Below are 7749 nucleotides of genomic sequence, written 5' to 3'. Positions count from 1 at the left end.
GTAGAATTTCTAAATTTGCTGATGACACCAAACTTGGGGGTGTGGCAAACAGTGATGAGGACATCAATCGACTGCAACAGGACATAGAAAGGCTAGCAGAATGGGCAGATGGAATTTAATACAGAGAAGTCTGAGGTGATGTATTTTGGCAGAAGGACCAGGGAGAGGCAATATACACTTAATGGCACAGTTTTAAAGAGTGTACAGGGACAGAGGGACCTTGGAGTTAATGTGCATAGGTCCCTGAAGGTGGCGGGACATAGAGAAAGTGGTTAACAAAGTCTATGGGATCTTGGGCTTCATAAATAGAGGTATTGAGTACAAAAGTAGAGAAGTTATGCTGAATCTTTATAAAGTGCTGGTTAGGCCACAACTGGAGTATTGCGTCCAGTTCTGGTCACCACACTTTAGGAAGGATGTGAATGCCCTTGAGAGGGTGCAGAGGAGATTTACCAGAATGGTTCCGGGGATGGGGATCTTAGCTACAAGGACAGGTTGGAGAAGCTGGATTTGTTTGCATTAGAGCAAAGGAGGTTGAGAGGTGATTTGATAGAGGTGTACAAGGTTACGACGGGTTTGGATAGGTTAGACGGGGAAAGGCTGTTCTCTCTAGTTGATAGCACAAGGACTAGGGGACACAGATTTAAGGTTTTGGGCAAGAGATACAGGGAGGATGGGAGGAAAAACTTTTTTACACAGCGAGTGGTGAGGACCTGGAATTCGCTGCCGACGGAAGTGGTGGAAGCGGAGACACTCAATGTTTTCAAGGGGAGACTGGATAGGCACTTGAGGGAAATAAACTTGCAGGGCTACGGGGATAGAGCGGGGGAATGGGACTGACTGGATTGCTCTACAGAGAGCTGGCATAGAATCGATGGGCTGAATGGCCTCGTTCCGTGCCGTTATGATGCTATGACTCCTTCTTTGAAAATTGTGGTTACATAAGACTCCCTCCAGTTCTCAGGTGCAGCTCTTGGGTATGAGGAGCTTCTGGACATATTGGGCTAGAAATTAAGTAAGGCCCCGCCAGCTTTGCGCCCAGTTACCGCCCAAAGAGGGCTTCTGCGCCAATAGAGGAGTTCGCGCTGATATTCAGCGCAGCAGTAATGGCGACGGTAGCCAGTAGCGCTGCTCCGGCACCGATGATGTCATCGGTGTCCGCAGTGCCCCGGTTCCGCCCCGATACTGGCCCGACCCTCATATTTAGTTGCGGCCGCCTCTTCCGCAGCGGCCGCAAACAACATTCTGCAACCGTGGCCGTCCTGCAGCCTTAGTGGCGCTAGTTAAGGCGGAGGTGCGGCCGGCCACTTTTTCGGCGGCCGCCTGCCCGCACCTCCTTCCCTGGCCTCCTCCACCCCCCACCACCCCACCCCCCCCCCGCGGCATTAATCCATCTGTTAGAGCTTCCGAAACATTATCAGCGACTCATGCAATGTCAATGAGAGATGGAAAACTATTCTGTCACCAGCTTGGTGTGATGCACCTATCTGTCCGTCCCCCACATGCGCGTCATCCTCCACTCCTACGATCTCCAGGACCGCCTCCTCCCAGTGGGTGAGGTGGGCTACTGATGGTGGCCCTCCTCCTTTCCTCACTCATTCTCTTTTATTGTGAGCTCTCTTTTCCTGCAATGAGGGAGACAAGTGGAGTTTGAGTGAGAATGAAGGAATGAGTGTAGAGAATCCATAGCATAGATGCTTAGAAGGAGACAAAGATGGAGTGAGGTGGCAAGACCAAGGGCCCTCCCTGCGTGTTGTCAGTTGTTTTCATAGCATCAGAGTGATTGGGAGTGTGAGGGCTGCATAGTCGAATAGTTAGATGAATGTAACCATAGAGAGAGAGGGAATGGGTAAGGGTGCATGGCTGTCAGTGTCAAGTGGGATGTGGAGGAAGAGATTGCTAAAACTGAGTGCTGGTGAGGAAAGCCAATGGGGATCAGATTGAGAGTGATGGGAACTTCATACTTACTTTTCCAGTGCGCTGAAGGTCATGAAATCTCTTCCTGCACTGTATCCAGGTTCTGCGGGTAGCCGATAAGGAGTTGATCTCCTCTGCCACTTGCATCCACGCACCCTGTGTCTGCTAGGGAGGCTTCTCCCTCCCTGATGAAGGGAAGAGCACCTCCTTGTGAGCTCTTGCTCCCTCCACTAAAGCCTGCAGGGCAACGTCGTCGAAACGGGGTGCAGACCTCGGTCTTTCTCTGGCCATTCTGCTTCTAGCTCAGTGTATCAGCAAATGCCAAAAGGTTGGCAGTCTGCAGAAGAAGCAAGGCTTCTTGCAGACCTTAAATGCAGCAGCAATGATGACATCATCGGAGGCGACTTTCAGACTGAAGAAACTCATTTGCCACGGGTTCCCACACGCTGGAACTCAATTGGGCAATTTAGTTAAAATAGCATCAATCTCCCACATCGAATTAGATTCGTGTGGATAACACGAAATGCGGATTACACACCAACCCGCACCTGAATGAAAATCCAGCCCTATGATGCAGGCCATCGGGTCCAGGGGACTTGTCCACCTTTAGTCCCATTAGTTTACCTAGTACTTTCTCTTTAATGATAGTGATTGTTTTAAGTTTCCGCCCCCCACCCCAATCGTCTGTCAGGAATGACCCAGGTTCTGCCTCGCCTCGCCACCAGAGGGCACCATGAACTCTTAATTGTTTCCTTCTTTATTCCTAATTGTACTCACCTGTGCATGGTTATATGCCTGCTATTTAAGTGGTGCTTAGTTTATGTTCATTGCTCAGTCTTAAGTTTCACTGCCTTGTGATCCGCTTGCTGGCCTGCTAGCTTGTATCTGTGCTGTTGTTATTTTGTTTATTTCTAGTAAAGTCTATCTTTGTTTTTGCAACCTAACCTCTGCCTCAGTTTGCCTTCCTGCAGTTGGGTTCACCAAGTTCCATTCCTCACATAGCCCTTTGATTATTCATTATTGGGATGCTTTTTGTGTCTTCTACCGTTAAGTTTTGAACGTTTAGTTTTTAATCCCGGCTCTTAATTTAAACCAATGCCCAAGAAAAGAGTGAAATACTGACCAACCAATCAACTCCCTGCTTTCCTATGATGTCATTCCTTGTTTTTGTTGTCAGGTCCGCTGCCTCTGCACTCGGGCCTTCCTCTGTCGCGCTGCTTATTTGCTCCGCCTCCGCTCTCACTCCCGCTCAGGTCCGCTGCCTCTGCACTCGGGCCTTCCTCTGTCGCGCTGTTTATTTGCTCCACCTCCGCTCTCGCTCCCGCTCAGGTCCGCTGCCTCTGCTCTCGGGCCTTCCTCTGTCGCGCTGTTTATTTGCTCCGCCTCCGCTCTCGCTCCCGCTCAGATCCGCTGCCTCTGCTCTCGGGCCTTCCTCTGTCGCGCTGTTTATTTGCTCCGCCTCCGCTCTCGCTCCCGCTCAGGTCCGCTGCCTCTGCTCTCGGGCCTTCCTCTGTCGCGCTGTTTATTTGCTCCGCCTCCGCTCTCGCTCCCGCTCAGGTCCGCTGCCTCTGCTCTCGGGCCTTCCTCTGTCGCGCTGTTTATTTGCTCCGCCTCCGCTCTCGCTCCCGCTCAGGTCCGCTGCCTCTGCTCTCGGGCCTTCCTCTGTCGCGCTGTTTATTTGCTCTGCTTCTGCTCTCGCTCCTGCTCAGGTCCGCTGCCTCTGACCTGTGATGTCACTTTTTATTTTTTTCCCTGTGCAGTTGGGGGGTTTCACAGAGCCGAACTCCCACTGGTTCTCTGTCCCCTCTCGTGCAGACTTTTAACTCCTGCTCTCCTGGAGGCTGACAAAGATAGAAAAAGAAGAAAGGAACACCTCCCTCCCCTCCTCACCGAACTTCCTTACTCAACAAACTCGCACGTTTACACTCTAACCCAGGACGCCAGGCTCATAAGGCAACTCCTATAGAAAGCCAGTCACCAGGGTGCGTAACCCCAAAAGATCTTTCATTCATACACCCTTGGAATTATGGCCGAGATTTTCCGGGGGAACAGCGGGCGCGATCGGCGGAGGGTCAGGTGGGAAAGTGTTTTTTTTTCCCCCAATGTGTCAGGACCCCGCTGTGAACCCACCACCGCGCGTCTTTCCCAATGTCGGGTCTGTCCGTGCTGACAGGCAGCGGCGAGCGACCCAATTTAGGTAATTATGACCTTGTTCAGAGATTATTAAGAATAAATTTGAGCTCACCTTTTGATTTCACGTGCTCGCCCATGGGGTTCACGCTGGACATGGACCACATTTGTCAAGCTGAGGCGGGAGTTCAGTGGCCATTGAATCGGCTGTTGAGTTGACAGCTTTAAATGTAAAGTAAAAGCTCTCACCTTACAGAGATATCTTCCCTCAGCAACAAGCTCTTCCTCACTGCATTTCCACAACAGATTCCCCATGCTGCAAGTCTTTACACAAGTCTCCATCCAGTCTGACCTCATTACCTCTCTCACCATGGACAGATCGCTTCTGTCATCTCTACTTCTCCTGCCATCTATTCCATCATCATGGGTGCCCTTTATACTCTCTCACCTTGGTCCTCAGAATCCCACCACGATCAGCCCCAACACCAGCAGCACCAGGCACACCAGCAGCACCAACAACACCAACCTTCTCCGCAATCAACTGATGCTGCACAGGACACAGGACATCAGCACCCAACCACATTGCTGTCCAGGAGGCCAGGGATGGCCTCACCATGGCCAGATTTACTTCACTTGACGCTGTACACCCTGGCTGCCACATGATGCACCAGGTTGGCACCACCCCACACCAACACCATAAACCATCCCTACAATGCCCAAGCCATTCCTTTCACACTCGTCACCATTGCGGGGGGTACCATTTTGTCTCACCATTCACTGCAACTCACTAAGCCACTTCCAAAGGTGCACACAAATCTGTCCAAGAACCCAAAGTGTTAAAAATAAAGGGTTCAATGTTTGACACCACATTAGCAGAAACCTTACATGAACATTGCATAAAACACCCAAGTGCCTACCCTTGTGTGTTGTTAGTTGGTATGATTGGACTAGGGTGAGGGTGAGTGTGAGGGGTGGCTGGTGAGATGGGAAGTGATATTGGGCCAGATATTCCGATCCCTATGGGTGTGTATGAGCTGTGTACCCCCCCATCAGGACATCAGAAATGCCGGTTTCAGGCATGCACAGCACATGCGCTGAAAACCGGCATTTCCGATCTGTCAAGAATGCTCTTGACAGATCGGATGCCTGCCCTGGAGAAGGGCCTCTGCCCTGGAGATAGTTCCGCTTTCTGGAGCTCCTCTGCCCGCAGAAAACCCTTACAATTCTTACGCCTGGTAAAAGCAGGTGTAAGGCCTGCTTTTACCAGGATAAGAGTTGAAAAAAAGTTTTTTAAAAATTTCATTCATTTATCATTTAAAAATACTTTTTAAAAACAGGTAAGTTTATTTTTAGCCCTGTAAAAAACGAATTATATTTTTCTAAAAATTAAATTTTTGTTGAACTAATTTTAAAAATGTGATTTAAAAAAAAAACTTATTTAATGTTTTGAAGTGTTTTGGGGGTGATCTCCATTCATATATTTGACAGGTTTTCCATTTTGGATACTGCTGGGGGAGATGGTTTCTCGGGAATGCAGCAAGAGCCAAGTCCGTGGCACTACAAATGGCTCAGCTACACAGGAGGGGGGGAAAATGAGTGGGAGAGCAATAGTGATGGGGGATTCTATTGTAAGGGGAACAGATAGACGTTTCTGTGGCCGCAGACGTGACTCCGGGATGGTATGTTGCCTCCCTGGTGCCAGGGTCTAGGATGTCACTGAACGGCTGTAGGGCATTCTGAAGGGGGAGAGCGAACAGCCAGAGGTCATGGTTCACATTGGTACCAACAACATAGGTAGAAAGACGGATGAGGTCCTGCAACAAGAATTTAGGGAGCTAGGTAGCAGATTAAAAAGCAGGACCTCAAAGGTTGTAATCTCTGGATTACTCCCGGTGCCATGTGCTAGTGAGGATAGAGCAGATGAATGCATGGCTAAAGAGTTGGTGCAGGAGGGAGCCTTTAGTTTCCTGGATCACTGAGTCTGCTTCTGGGGAAGGTGGGACCTGTACAAGTCGGACGGGTTGCACCTGAACCAGAACGGGACCAACATCATTGCGGGGAGGTTTGCTAGCACTGTTGGGGGGTGGGGGGGGGAGTTTAAACTAACTTGGCAGGGGGATGGGATACGGAGTGGAGCTATAATAGGGGGTGATGCACAGCCAAATATAGAGGAAAAACAAGTCAGCCTGGAAGGCAGAGCAAATATATAACGACACAAGGGAGTATGGCAAGGCTGGATGACATTTATTTTAATGCAAGGAGTCTTGCGAGTAATGCAGATGAATTGAAGGTGTTGATGAACACATGGGAGTTGGAGATTGTTGCTATCACAGAGACATGGTTGAGGGAGGGGCAGGACTGGCAGCTCAATATTCCGGGATATAGAATCTTCAAGCGAGACAGAGGGGGGTGTAAAAGAGGAGGGGGTGTCGCAATATTAATCAAGGAGTTAATTACTGCTGTAAGGAGGGATGATATCTTAGCAGGTTCCTCTAATGAGGCCATATGGGTAGAACTTAAAAACAAAAAGGGGGCAAGCACTTTGCTGGGAGTGTACTATAGGCCCAAACAGGGGGAGATAGAGGAACAGATATGTAGGCAAATCTCAGAGATGTAGGCAAATCTCAGAGAAGCGTAGAAATAATAGTAGGGGATTTCAACTTCCCCAATATTAACTGAGATAGATAGATAGATAAAGTTGGTGTGAGTAAGGATGTGCAGGAATAGGGTAGGGAAGGCAGAGTGATGGGAATGTGATGAGAGGCACAGCAGGATAAGGTTGAGTGTGGGTTTGCACTAACATTTCGTGATCTACTGAGATCATTGAAACGTTTGCGGCACTACACCCAGGTCCTCCTGACCACATCCATGTGACCTCCTCTGCAATGTGCAACCAGGCTGTGTTGATCTCCTGGGGAGGTCTCTTCCACCCATGGGAAGGGAAGAGGACCTCCCTGCGTGCTGTGACTCCCTCCATAAGCATATGGTGGGAGTCATGGGAGAGCCTGGGTGCAGCCCTGTGCCATTGTGCAGTCACTGTCTGTCAGTGTTTGCAGCACCTCAATGCTGTAGAACACTGACAGCACAAATGTCAAAATAAAGTTAGCCATTGTCCATTTAAGGAAACTGGCTGATGATGCGTCATTGAATGACATCACCAGACCCGCGTCCTCTAATTGGCCAGGAAATGCGCTGGGCAGGCTTAACAAGCCCCATCAAGGTAAATCCATTTTACAAAGCGGGCTGGAGCTAGCAGCGGGGTCAGGACCTGCCAGTGACGTCGCCCACCACGAACCCACCAAGGTTAGTAAAATCCCAGCCTATGTGTCAGGAGGCCTCTGTATTCTGTGGGGCAGAGCATCCTGGAGCTGCCACTTGCTCCTGGATACGCTTCATTGTAGAGAAGATCTCTCTGATGGCGCTGCAAAGGATAGCATTGGATTCTCCTGCCAACTGTCAAACATCTTTGGAGAGTCCTTGGGGTGTCTTCATATGGTTCTGATGTTCTGCAAGCATTCATTTTTTCATGGCAGGACCCTGGAGATCATCGTCTGAATGCTCAGGTACACCATGTTCCACCTTCAATACCTCATTCTCTGGTCTCCTTGTGAGTTGTAAATCATCGTATGTAAACTCCTTATCTGGACTATCACTATCATCCCAAGTTAGCCTATCTGGGCTGGTGAGTGCAAGTGATAGGGG

This window comes from Somniosus microcephalus, chromosome 11 (genome assembly GCF_052327205.1).
Source record: "Somniosus microcephalus isolate GS21.2 chromosome 11, FLI_Smic_1.0, whole genome shotgun sequence".
In the NCBI taxonomy this organism is placed as follows: Eukaryota; Metazoa; Chordata; class Chondrichthyes; order Squaliformes; family Somniosidae; genus Somniosus; species Somniosus microcephalus.
The sequence above is the reverse complement of the archived record's forward strand: the minus strand, read 5'-3'. Positions refer to the sequence as shown.